Source organism: Dasypus novemcinctus, chromosome 18 (assembly GCF_030445035.2).
Source record: "Dasypus novemcinctus isolate mDasNov1 chromosome 18, mDasNov1.1.hap2, whole genome shotgun sequence".
In the NCBI taxonomy this organism is placed as follows: Eukaryota; Metazoa; Chordata; class Mammalia; order Cingulata; family Dasypodidae; genus Dasypus; species Dasypus novemcinctus.
The window spans coordinates 21522849-21537157 of NC_080690.1; positions in this window are offsets into that span (position 1 = coordinate 21522849).

A 14309-nucleotide genomic window follows, 5' to 3' on the forward strand; every position below is an offset into this window, starting at 1 on the left:
ATTATTGACGTTAAGAGTGTGAATTCTTAAATAGAGGGATTTTTGGCAAAGGGTGGCAAATCAGGGTGAAATAGTAAACAACAGAAGCTTAAGGCTTTGTGGGGAGGGTTCTGCACCAGGAGCAAAGTGGCTCCGGGTTGCATCAGCCCTGTTTCCCGAACTAGCCTGATGAGAGGACCTTCCTGGAAGGGATTTTAAAAACGTAGATTCTAATCAGTAGGTCTCCAGTGAAGCCTTGGAATCTGTGCTTTTAACAAATGCTCCTAGTAATTCTTACAGTCAGGGAAACAGTATTTTGTGGAAGGTGGAAGAGAATGGACTTTCTCCTTAGGGTGGCTGGGGGCTGTGTGTGTCAGGTAACCCCATTTGAAAATCATAATTACCATTTACTAAGCACCTACTACGTAAGTACCAAGTTCAGAATGTTCTTATAATATCTCATTTAGGGAAGTAGATGTGGCCCAACTGATAGAGCATCCGCTATCACATGGGAGGTCCAAGGTTCAAACCCAAGTTCTCCTGACCCGTGTGGTGAGCTGGCCCATGCGCAGTGCTGATTCGCACAAGGAGTGCCGTGCCACGCAGGGGTGTCCCCTGCGTAGGGGAGCCCCATGCACAAGGAGTGCGTCCTGTAAGGAGAGCTGCCCAGCACGAAAAAAGTGCAGCCTGCCCAGGAATGGAGCCGCACACATGGAGAGCCGACACAGCAAGATGATGCAACAAAAAGAGACACAGATTCTGGTGCCACTGACAAGAATACAGGTGGACACAGAAGAACATGCAGTGAATGGACACAGAGAGCTGACAACTAGGGGGAGGAGTTGGGGAAGGGGAGAGAAATACATTAAAAAAATAAATCTTTTAAAAAATATATCTCATTTAATTGTCAAAATAATCCCAAGCGACATTGATTATTGTGCCCATTTTACAGATGGGCAAAATGAGACCCACAAAAGTAAGTGACTTGCTGGAGGTCATCTACAGCAAGAGATCAAGGTGCCCCAGATTTCAAAAATCTTAGGAACTACCCTGGGCTGACAGGTCAGAACCCTCAGCTCCATCTATCATGAATCTGAATGTCACTGTGCTCATCACTTTGTACTTTTAAACAACTTTATTGAGGTATAATCTACATATTTGTATTAGTCAGCCAAGGGGGTGCTGATGCAAAGTACCAGAAATGTGTTGGCTTTTATAACGGGTATTTATTTGGGGTAAAAGCTTACAGTTACAAGGCCCTAAAGAGTCCAACTCAAGGTTACTTTTCTCACCAAAGTCTGCTGCCACATGTTGAAGCAAGATGGCGGGCGATGTCTGCGAGGGTTCAGCCTTCCGCTCTCTCTTAAGACTCCTGGGTCCAGCTTCTTCCCTTCTCAGCTGCAGGCTTGCATAGGGCTCATCTCTCCTCCTGGGGCTCAGTTCTTTCTAGGCTCAGCTGTTCTGTTCTCTTCACAAGGTCAGCCGTAAACTATCAGGAGAATTGCTCATCTCTCTTCCTGGGCCTCTGCCGTGTCTATGGAGTGGTCTCTCTTCCTCTATGTATCTTCTCTGCATAGCTACTTCTCTGTAAGAGTCCTTTTTATCAGCCCACCAGGGGGGCTGGGACTCAACGTTGAGTCTATGGCGTGTTGGAGCAAAGCCCTAATCTTAACATAATTTAACCAGAGGTCTCAGCTGAATCTAATAACAATCAAAGGGTTATCACATCCAGAAGAACAGACCAGTTTACAAATACAATCTATAACTCATTTTGGAATTAATATATGATATCAAAGTACCACAGTACCATAAATCCATCCATTTCAAAGGTACAATTCAATGGTTTTTAGTACATTCAGAGATGTGTAACCGTCACCACAATCAATTTTAGAACATTTCCACTACCACAAAAAGAAATTTTGTGCCCATTTAGTCATTCCCTACTCCCACCCCCAGCCCTGGCAACTGCCAATCCACTTTCTGTATATACTTGCCTTTTTTAGACATTTCATGTAAATGAAACCAAGCCATGTGTGGTCTTTCACGTAGCATACTGTTTTTGAGGTTCAGCCATGTTGCAGCATGTATCATAATGTAATTGCTTTTTATGGACGAATATTCCATTGTATGGAAAACCACATTTTGTTTATCAGTTCATCAGCTGATGGACATGTGGCTGTCTCCACCATTTGGCTACTGTGAACAATGCTGCTATGAACACTTATGTAAATGTATGTTTTCATTTCTCTTAGGTATACGCCTTGGAGTGGAACTGCTGGGCCCATATGGAGTAGAGGAGTGAATCATGTTCCCCACAGAAAACCTGTTCAGGTTCCAACCCCTGGTCCTATTTGTAAACAAGACCTTTGAAGATGTTATTAGTTAAGATGTGCCCAGACTGAACGAGGGTGGCCCTTCATCTAGTAAGACTGAAGTCCTTATGAGCAAAGGAAATTGGAAACAGAAAGAGGAACCATGAGAGAAGCAAGAAGCTGGAAGTCAACGGAACCCAGAAGAGAAAGGAGAAGACGCCGCCGTGTGCATTGCCACGTGATGGAAAAGCTGAAGAACCCCAAAGATTGCTGGCCAGCCTAAAGATACTGTCCTCCGACCCCCGACTCCCAGAGGAAGCAAGCTCTCTAGCCTCTGAAACCGTGAGCTGGTAAATTCCTATTGTTAAGCCAACCATTGCAGAGCATTTTTTTTTAGCAGCTGAGAAACTAATACATATGGTAACAGGAGAAACTGCCAAACAGTTTGAGAAACTGTCCCAAAGTGGCTGCACATTTTATATACCTACCAGCAATGTATGAGGCTTCTTTCTGAGCACTTTTACAAACTAACTCATTTAAACCTCACAATTCCAGGGACAGGTTTCTTATCTGTATCTTCTAGATAAGGACACTTAGGGATAGAGAGGAGACAGCTCTTGAGGTTTAGGACTCAACCCTGAGACTGCCCTTTTTCCTTCCAGAAGCCTGACTTTTGCAGTGGAAACAGTAGATTCTAGGCCTTTGATTGGTGATGAGGAGCCCAGAGACAGAGAGAAGGAATCTGCGGGTGCAAAGATTTGGCATGGAGATGGAAACCCTCAGTTTTAGGAGTGGGGACATGAAAGCCACTCTGTTTTTATAAGACAACAGCCAGAGCCAGGTTCTGACTAATTAATGATGATCAAAGTGCTTGACAAGAGAGTGCTCTGCATATGCAACCATCAATTATTCACATCTGGGCCTCTGGAGTGGTGGAGGCTGCCCAGGAGTTGGAGAGCGATAAGGCTTTGCTTCCCCCTCGGTTTGCCCCAGCCTGCGCAGCCCTCAGCTTTGCAGTTCAAAAAATGGGGTCAGATGTGAAGTCTCATTCCTCTATGCTGCCAAGTTTGATGGAGACCGACCTACTTGGGAAAAAAACAGATGGTGGGCTGCAATTTGCCATCCTTGACCCAGCATACAATTGTTTAGACTTTTACTAAGCACCTTTCATTGTGCTGTCACTGCTACCAGGGTTAACCCCTTTTAAAGAGCTGAGGAAGCCAAGGCTCACAGAAGGAGCCAACTTACTGTGGGACTCAGATAACCAAAACTGAAGTGTGAGTGGAACCCAGGTCTTCAGACTCTCTGTCCAGTGCTCACTGTGGCACATGTCTTTTAAGAGTTACTATTGCTGGATTCCTCTAGGTTCTTGGCTATGTCACATAAAAGAATTTAAGAGCATGCCAGTTTAGATAGGCCAGTAGTTTATTAAAGAAATGAGAGAAGAGAATAGAAATGGGAGAAAATAGATTTACCGATCCCACATGTACTTGCAGGCTGGTCAAGTCGGAGAGAGAGAGAGGGAGGGAGAAGGAGAGAGGAAGGGAGGGAAGGAAGGAGGGAGGGAGGGAGGGAATGTAGCCCATGCACTTGCTTTTTAAACCATTAATTATTCTTCCCCTTGCTAATGTTTGGGGGAAGGGTCCCAGTTGTTTGTTGTTTTGATTGATCATCCCACCCATGGATTCCCCAGGGAGGGGCAGGCAATGATAAGGTCCTTTGAGAATACCCAGGGCTTTTCCTAGAGCCCAGACAAAATCTCCTTCCAAATGGAGGATTCTAGCAGGGTTCTTTAGTGGCCTTCTTGTAGGGTCTTTCCCTCGGCGGGGTTCAGGGCGTGTTTCACAGCCATGGTTTTCTGCCAGGTTCTAGACCGGTCTTCTCATTCTCTAACCTAGCCTGCCTCATGCCTCATTACATCCAGGGATTGAGTGGGCACTGTCTCAAAGCCCCGGAGAGGAGGAGAGAGCAGGAGGGGCTCTCTCCCCAAAACTGTCCCTCCGTGATGCACCTCCACCTCCAGCCCCCCTGGTTTCCGGCAGCCTTCTTCTTCAGGCCCCTTCTCCCCCTGTCCTTTTCTCTCCTTCCTTCCCAGCACAGCTGAGCAAGCCTGTCCCTCCCTGCACCTTGAAGGAATGAGCCTTCTTCAAAAATGTGACCCATTATGACATATGGAAACTGGGGTCCAGAGAGGGTGAGAAACTGGTCCAAGCTGGTAATCTTGACTTTGATCTCCTTGATATATTTTCAAGAATGAAAGGAGAAGGGATTAAGGGAATGGAGTAGTTTGGGGGTGAGAAAAGCTCCATCCCACTTAAAAAAAAACCAACTCATTAACATTTTTTTTAATTCACTTTATTTTTTCATGTATCTCCCCTCACCCAGATGGCTTTCTCATCTGTCTGCTCCCTGTTTGCTTTCCTTCCCCAGGAGGCACTGGGAACCAAACCTGGGGCTTCCCACATGGACGGTAAGTGCCCAACGGCCTGAGCCACATCGGCTCCCTGCGGGCTGCAACATCTGCTGGCTTGTGGCATCTGCTCTTTTAGGCGTCTAGCTCGTTGTGGCAGGGTGTGGGCTTCTAGCTCATTGCAGTGGGTGCAGGCATCTGCTTGTCTTCTTTAGAAGGCACCAGCACTCAAATCTAAGACCTCCCATGTGGTAGGTGGGGCCCAACTGATTGAGCCATATTTGCTTCCTTCCATCCCATTCAGATTCTTCTCCCCCCAGCACCCCTTCTCATCTTCCCCCTACTTTCATATTTTTAAAACCCCCACTACAAGGGGGGGGGCGGGGGCAGGGCTGACCTGGAGTATACATGTTAGAAAATTAATTGCAGAAAAATCAGAAAATACAGATGAAGAAAATAAGGAACATTCTTAGTCTCAGTCCTCAAGAGGTAGACAAGGAGGTGACTATGGGGAATATTTTGGGGAGGTGGTTAAGAGGGTAGGCCTCGGAGCCAGCCACTTGGTTCAAATCCTGGCGCCATCACTTAGGATCTGTGTGACCTCAGTTTGTTCAACTATAAAAAGGGAATAATAACAGTGTACTCAAAGAGTTGTGATAGAAGTATGAGTTAAAGGCTCTTAAAACAGTGCTTGAACCACAGGAAGCACTAAACACATTATTGCATTTTCCCAGTGTTGTTTTTTTTTTTTGGATTTATTTTATTTATTTCTCTCCCCGCCATTGTCTGCTCTCTGTGTCCACTCGCAGTGTGTTCTTCTGTGTCCGCTTGCACCCTTGGTGGCAGTGGGAAACTGAGTCTCTTTTTTGTTGTGTCATCTTGCTGCGTCAGCTCTTCATCTGTGTGGCACCACTTCTGGGCGGGCTGAGCTTTTTCCACACGGGGCAGCTCTCCTTGCAGGGCATACTCCTTGTGCATGAGGGACCCCTATGTGGCACAGCACTCCTCGCACATGGCAACTTTTCACGTGGGCCACCTCTCCACACAGGTCAGGAAGCCCTGGGTATTGAACCCTGGACCTTCCCGTATGGTAGGCGGACGCCCTATCAGTTGCGCCAGGTCTGCTTCCCTCCCAGGGTTTTTCATTCATATATGCTTCCTTACAAAAATGAGATAATGCTAGTAGTCACAATTTTATAGTTTGTATCTCTCCCTCCACTTTAAGTGAATTTATAAACATGTTTCTATAACATTAGAAATCCTTCTACAGTAGGTTAGAGAATGGAAAGCTGAGGGTCAATCTGTAAAATTTGTAAAAAGTTTGTAAATCTTTGGAAATGAATTGAAAAGGTGAAATCACAAATCATAGTGTTTGTAACTAGCAGTGCTATTTTATAGGTATGACAGTGGTTGAAAAGGAAAGCTAAAAAATGTAATGCGGGACTGTATAGCACAGTAAAACCATGCAAAATTGAATATGGGTAACCTTGCATTATAAGATTGTTTTTCTTTGAAACTGAACAAATGTATGTTAGTGTTACAAGATATTAATATATATCAATATGTAATATATTAATATTATATGTAATATCTAAAAAAACACACATTGTGCTAAGTGAAAGAAACCAGACATATGGTTATATAAGTATGATTCCACTTATATAAAATGTAAACATAAGTCAATTTATAAAGATGAAACTAGATTGGTGGTTATGTAGGGCTGGGGAAGGATAGAGGGATTGAGAGGTGGCTGCTAAGGGGTATGAAGTTTTTCTTTTTTGGAGTAAAGAAACTGTTCTAAAACTATTTGTGATGATGGATGCACAACACTGTAATTATACTAAAAGCCACTGATTGTACATTTTGGATAGAGTGTATGGTATGTGAATATATCTCAATAAAACTGCTTAAAAAAAAGAAATACTTCTGTAGAACATCTTTTTTAAGATGGCATATGTAGTATTTCATCCTCTGAAGTGGGATTTTTAGGTGTGATTTTTCCCTCCCACCGAACACTTTTCTCCTTGCCTTTGACCAATTACCACTTCAGGAGAAATTCTTGGGCATTTACAAAGTCAAAGGGTCCGCAGTTGTTTAAGGCTTTCGACACATAATGTCAAATTGTCTTTCAGGAACGTTTATAACAAGTTTCCCTTGCATCAGCCCAGGAGAGAAGGCCCTATTTTCTCTAATGCATTGCCTTAACGTTTAGAAACATCTTTTCCAATCCAGGAGAAATGCTGTTTGCTGCTTTCATGTTCTAATTTGCAATCCAAACTCTTCCTAATGGAATGTGGTTTTCCTGGTCTGGTTGAGCACCTGCTCAATCCCAGGATCTTCTTGTGTGGCCCCGGCTGGTACCCAGCCACACTGAACCAGGAAGTTTCCCTTACTGTGGCACTTTGATATTATTTATGAATTCCAAAAAAGATATTGATTACATTTGTAAACTGGTCTGTTCCTCTGGGAGTGATACCCTTTGTATTAAATTCAAAGGTTTGAAAAAAAAATTCAAAGGTTTTACGTTTACTTGATTATGTTAAGTTTAGGGCTTTGATTCCACCACATCATTAGGGCGTGCAGGGTTGAGTCCCTGCCCCCTTTGTGGGGTATATAAACGGACACTCAATCAAGGGAGACAGAAGCAGATACACAAAAAAGAGAGAGCTTTATAGATACAGCAGAGGAGAGAACTGATCTTGGGGCCTCAGAGAGAGATGAGACTTTCCCTTGATAGTTTGCAGCCAAAGAGATGAGAGCATCTAAAAAGTCCCAGAAAGAAACAAGCCCTTCACCCTGCAGTTGAAATCAGAAGCTAGGTCCATGGAGCCTTAACAGAGAGAGGAAGGCTGAACTCTTGACATCACCCACCATCTTGCTTCAACATATAGCAACAGATTTTGGTGAGGAAGTACCTCTTATGGTACCTTGCGTTGGATTCTTTAGAGCCATTTATTAATCTCACTTAGTTTTTTGTGGATCAGGAATTTGGGAGCTGCTTGACTGGGTGGTTCTGGCTTGGGGACTCTCTGAGTTGCAGTTAAGATGTTGATGGGCATGGCAGTGGACTTGGTCCAGTGGTTAGGGCGTTCGTCTGCCACATGGGAGGTCCGCAGTTCAAACCCCAAGTCTCCTTGACCCGTGTGGAGCTGGCCCATGCACAGTGCTGATGCGCACAAGGAGTGCCGTGCCACGTAGGGGTGTCCCCTGCGTAGGGGAGCCCCACGCGCAAGGAGTTTGCCCTGTAAGGAGAGCCACCCAGCGCGAAAGAAAGTGCAGCCTGCCCAGGAATGGCACTGCACACACGGAGAACTGACACAAGATGACACAGCAAAAAGAAACACAGATTCCCATGCCACTGACAACAACAGAAGCGGGCAAAGAAGACACAGCAAATAGACACAGAGAACAGACAACCGGGGTGCGGGGGAAAGGGGAGAGAAATAAATAAATAAATCTTTAAAAAAAAAAAAAGATGTTGATGGGCAAATGCAATGAATGTATCACACCAATGAAAGAAGATGATGTGGGAAAAGTGGGGGGTGTGGGGAGTAGGGTATATGGGAACCTTCTATATATTTTTTTTATCCCCGCCCCACTTTGTGACTTTTTTGCATGCTGTCTGCTCTCTGTGTCCATTTGCTGCATGCTCTTCTGTGTTCTTGCTTGTCTCCCTTTTTTGTTGCGTCGCCTTGGTGAGTTGACTCTCCGTGGCGCCTGTGGGCCAGGCGGCTTTCCTTAGTGTGTGGGCGAGCCCGCCTTCACAAGGAGGCCCCGGGACATGAACCCAGGACCTTCCATATGGTAGACGGGAGCTCATCTGATTGAGCCACAGCTGTTTCCCTATTTTTTTTTTAAAGATTTATTTCTCTCCCCTTCCCCACCCTCCACCCCAGTTGTCTGTTCTCTGTGTCTAATCGCTGCTTGTTTTCTTTGTCCGCTTCTGTTGTTGTCAGTGGCACGGGAATTTGTGTTTCTTTTTGTTGCATCATCTTGCTGTGTCAGCTCTCCGTGTGTGCGGCGCCATTCCTGGGCAGGCTGCACTTTCTTTCGCGCTGGGTGGCTCTCCTTACGGGGCAAACTTGCACGTGGGCCTCCCCTACACGGGGGACACCCCTGCGTGGCACGGCACTCCTTGTGCGCATCAGCACTGCGCGTGGGCCAGCTCCACACGGGCCAAGGAGGCCCGGGGTTTGAACCGCGGACTCCCATGTGGTAGACGGACGCCCTAACCACTTCGCCAAGTCCGCTTCCCCCCTATATTTTTTAATGTAACATTTTGTGTAATCTGTGTATCTTTTAAAAATAAATAAAAAATGTATTTAAAAAAAAATAAAGATGTTGGTGGGGGCTGCAGTCTGCTGAAGGCTTTCCTGGGGCTAGAGGATCACTTCCAGGATGGCTTGCTCCAGGGGCTGGCAAGCTGGTCCTGCGGCAGGAGGCCTCACCTCCTCCTGGACGTCTGCACAGGGCTGCTGGGATGTCCTCACTATGTGAGAGCCGGCTTTCCAGAGAGCTGGTGATCCACAAGAGAGCACGGGGAAAGCTGCCCAGTCTTCTATCATCGAGCTTTGGAAATCACACACCGTTATTTCTACAGTATCCTACTGGCTGAAGATCAGCACTACTCAGTGTGGAAGGGGCCTACTCAAAGGGGCGAATGAGGAGACAGGACCCACCCTGGAGGCTAACTGTCACAGTAAGAAACAGAGTATGATCTCCAGCAGGGTATCTTGTAATGACAAAATTAAAATCACATTCACATGGGACAACACTACACATTTGACAAAGCTACATACAAATTCAAGGATCTTTATTAAACAGAGCTGGGGAGAGTAATGAGAATTGGGAAGGGGGTAAAAAGAAATGAATGAAGGAGTGAATTAATGACACTAGAGAGGGGCCTTGCACAAACCAAATATGAGAGTGGACTGTGAATTGAGATGATTAATTCAAATTTCTGCACTCAAGTCTCCTGCCCCACTCCCCACCCCCACCCCAAATAAGAGAGAGAAAGCGAGCGAGAGAAAGGTGAAGAAAAGAGGTTTCTTGTTCAAGATCACAAGAACGCAGCCCCCCTTATCTGGACGGGTCTCTGAGCCTGACTTACCCCCTTAAATCCCTGCTTGACCTGCAGGGGCTTCCAGAGATCCTGTTTCTGGATAGAGGAGGCTTTTGCCTGCAGGAAGGGGCGTGGAGACAGGCAGAGCCAGCCTGGGAAGAAAAGGCTCAGTTAGTACGCAAATAATGGTGCTGGTGGGCTGCTCACCCCTCCTCCCAGCTTTCTTGCCTCCCCACAGACAAAGGGGCTCTCAGAGCACACAGCCCTGTGGATGCCTCCAGGCCCAGACTATTGGGGGTAGGAGAACTGAAGTTCTCATTTCTTTGAACACATATCCTGTGGCTTTAAGACTTGTTTCTTCTCCTTCCCCTCGTTTTTCTTCTTTCTTTTTCTCTTTATCCTTACAAGCTCTGCCAGGTAAGGAATGTTATTTCAAGAAGCCCAGAGAAGTGAGTTGAATGGATTATTTTAAACACTTTCACCCCCCTATGAAGTCATTCATTCATTCAGCAAATACTCATTGAGCACCTACTAAGTGCCATTACTAGAGGTCCAGCAGTGAACAAGCAGGAAAAGCCTGTGTTCTCATACAAGATGGGAGCAGTAGGCACAGTTGTTAGTAACAAACAATTAATAAATAAGATATATAAACTCAAGTGGGGCGAAAAGATAGAAAGTCATTGTTAGGGGTGGTCAGGGAAGACTTGTTCCCTGGCAGGTTTTGGACTGAGACCTGAAGGGTGAGGAGTCAGCCCAGTGAAGAGCAGTTTTGGAGCGGAAACAGCAGGTGCAAAGGCCCTGAGGCAGGAATAAGCTTAGTGGGAGGCAGGGGCCAGATCAGATAGGTCCTCATATCTATTGGTTACAGGAATTTGTAACTTATTCTGAGTCAGATGGATCTGATTCCACCATTATTTAACATATGACCACAGGCAAGTTACTCCACACCTCTGAGCCTCAGTTTATCTATCTGTGAAATGGAATTGATAATTCATCCATTGTGGTAGGCAGCCTCTAAAATGGCCACCAATAACCCTGCCTCCCAGTACTCATCCCTTGTGAATGTGGGTTGGTAACCATCACAGTATGGCAGAGGTGTGGTGTATTAGTTTCCTATAACTTAGTGGCTCAAGATAACACAATTTTATTACCTTGCAGTTCTGGAGGTCAGAACTCTAAAATGGGCCTTACTGGGCTAAAACCAAGGTGTCAGCCACAGAGGGCTCCAGCGGAGACTCTGTGGGACTTTTCCAGCTTCTGGTGGCCACATCGGCTGGTGGTCCCTCCCTCCCCATCTTTAAAGAGCAGAATTCCAACCTCTGCATCCATCATCACATCTCCTTTTTTGTCACTGAATTTCTGACTCTTCTGCTTCCCTTTCTGTTTTAAGGATCCTTGTGATTCCATTGCACCCAGCCCTACAGGACAGCCTCTCCCAGCGGAACCTCTTTAACCTACTCACATCTGCCTGAGCCCCTTTCGCCATGTGTGGGGGCCTGCTCACAGGTGCTGCAGCGCAGGCTGTGGACCTCTTTGGGGGCCGACTGTTCTGCCCACCACGGAGGGTGCATCACTTTTGTGATTAGGTGCAAAAAGATTGTGGGTTTTCTCTTGAGTGCTCTGGCCTTTTCTCTCTCTTTCTGCCTCTTTTTCTCAGGTCACTCAGGGGAAGCCAGTGGACATCACCTGAGGCAGCTGGTCGAGAGGCCCATGGAACCCAAGCTTCCGGTCAAGAGGTAGGGAGGAACTGAGGGCTGCCGACAACCACGTGACCGTGGAAGTGGGTTCTGCAGCCCCAGTCTAGCCAGGAGAAGGCCACGGCCCCTGCCGACAGCCTGCTGCAGCCTCGGGAGGGAAGCTGAGCCTGAGCCACCCAGCTAAGCAGCTCCCGGATTCCCAGCCCTCAGAAACCAGGTGGGAGAACAAACGTGTTTGTGGTTTAAGCTGCTACATCTTGGGGTAATTTGTGACACCATAATAAATATAATTACTTATTCATTCAGCAAATATTTATTAAGTGCCTATCCTATGTGCTGAGCTTTGTTTGAGGTATTGGAAATACAGCAGTGAATAAAGCAGAAGGGAAAAAAACAAACAAACCTTGTTCTTATGAGGTTTACATACCACCAGGAGTGACAGACAGCAAACGTAAAAAGTAAATTATTGTTTTGTCAGAAGGTGAAAGTGCTACAGAGAAAAAGCAGAGCAGGGCGAGGGCGTTGGGGTGGTTGAAAAGATGATATCTGAGCAAAGGCCTGAAGGAGGTGAGGCGGGAACCATATTCTTCACGGGGAGGCTCATTCCAGGTAGACAGACAGCAAGTGAGAAAGTCCTGTGGCAGATAAAAGTAAACGAACAAAAATAACCATAATAAGAGAAATAAAGCAAAAGTCCTGCGGCAGAAACATGATCAGCCTCTGGAAGGGCAGCAAGGAGGCCAGTGTGGCCAGAGTGGAATGGACTAGGGACCGAGTGCTGGGAGATGAGGCGATGATTAGATATTGTATGTTAAGCTTTTTGAATCTAGTTGTTGTTCAATAAATATTTTTTTAACTACACTCTTAAAAAACATTTTGTGAAATCATTCGAGGTATACACACAAAAAGGAAAGATAACTTAATGAACAACCATTTAACTACAATCTAGCCTTATTAAAAACAAACAATCCAAAAACCCAACTCAGTAGCTGCGGTTAAAGCCTCCTATGTACCCTTCTCACCACAACTCTCCCTTCTGCCCAGCATCATCCACTGAATTTAGTGTTGATCATTCCCAAGCCTGGCTTTATAGTTTTACTCCATACGCATTTATCCATAAATAATCCATAAACAATCTCTAGCATTTCTTTTAAGGATATAGTTATATATGTGTGTGTTTGTATATATATGACACCATTTATTTTTATATGTACACATATAATACCATGCTATAATTTTTTTGTAAATTTGTCCAGTATGAGATAGAAGCTTGAGTTCATTCTTTTCACTTCTGTATAGTATTCCATTGCATGAATATTTAGTATTTACTAATATATAGTAAATTATATGAAAAATAATCATCATGCCATTATCATACCCAACAAGTTTATCAATAATTTCTCTTTGGGAGCGGAGGTGGCTCAAGGCATTGGGCGCCTCTGTCCCACATGGGAGGTCCCGGGTTTGGTTTCTGGTGCCTCCTAAGAAAAAAAAAGAAGCTGAGCACAGACACAGAGCAGACAGCGAGCAGAAAAACAATGAGGGAGGGGTAAAAATAAAGAAATCTTCTTAAAAAATTTTTTAAAATCTTTTTTTGCATTTTTAAATGAGCTTTAGAAGACATAAATGTTACATCAAAAATATAGGAGATTCCCATATATTCCATCTTTCCCCCTCCCACACTTTCCCCCTTTAACCCCATCTTTCATTAGTGTGGTACTTTTGTTACGATTGATGAACACATATTGAAGCATTGCTACTAAGCATGGTCTATAGTTTACATTTTGCACCACACAATTTTATAGGTTTTGGGGAGTCGATATTGCTCCAGTGGTTGAGCACCTGCTTCCCACATGGGAGATCCCCGGTTTGGTCCCAGTATCTCCTAAAAAACCAAACAAGTGGAGAAACCAATTCGGGGGGGCCAATATGGCTTAGTGGTTGAGTGTCAGCTTCCCACATATGAGGTTCCAGGGTTCAATCCCTGGCACTTGTACCTCAAAAAAAAAAAAGTGTATATATAAGTTTTGACAAAATGTATAATAATTTCTTAGTATGATTACCCAGTCCATATTAACATTTTCCTATTTGTCTCAAAGATGGCTTTTTTACTATTAGTTTATTCAAATCAGGATCCAAAAATGTCCATCCAGTGTATTGGGCTATTATAGCTCTTAAATCTCTATTATTTTTAAGTCTCCCTTCCACCTGTCACCCCCATGGATTTGCTGGAGACACTGTGTTTCACTCTTGCATCTGGGATTTGGCCAATTGCTTCCAGTGATGTCTTTCCTTCTGTATTGGGGTGGGGGAGAGAGGAGGAGGGGAGGACGGGGCAACTGTCACAGGTGGCCAAGTGATCAAATTCAACATCACCAATAATGGTAGAAACATGCTTCCTGATTAAATGTAATTGGAAATAGATAATATCACCTCTGCAATAGTGTTACCCAAAGTGACTTATCTGAATCTAATGATGAAGAATAAATAGGACAAAAACCTAGTTCAAGAGTTTAAACATCTAAATAAATAATGAAATTCATTTATCATTAAAAAAAGAAGAAGAAATAGGACAATTTCAGATTGTGGGACCTTCTACAAGACAACTTGCCTGGACTCTTCAAAAATGTCAAAAAATATATATATTGATCAGATCCCGGATCAAAAACAAAATAAAACCACAGCTATACAGGATATAATTGCTACAATCTGGGAAATTTGAATATGGAACGGTATATTAGATGATAGAATTATATCAGTGCTGAGTTTTTTTTTTTTAAAGATTTATTTTCTATTTCTCTCCTTCCTCCCCTGCCCCCAATTGTTGCTCTCTGTGTCCACCCCCTGTG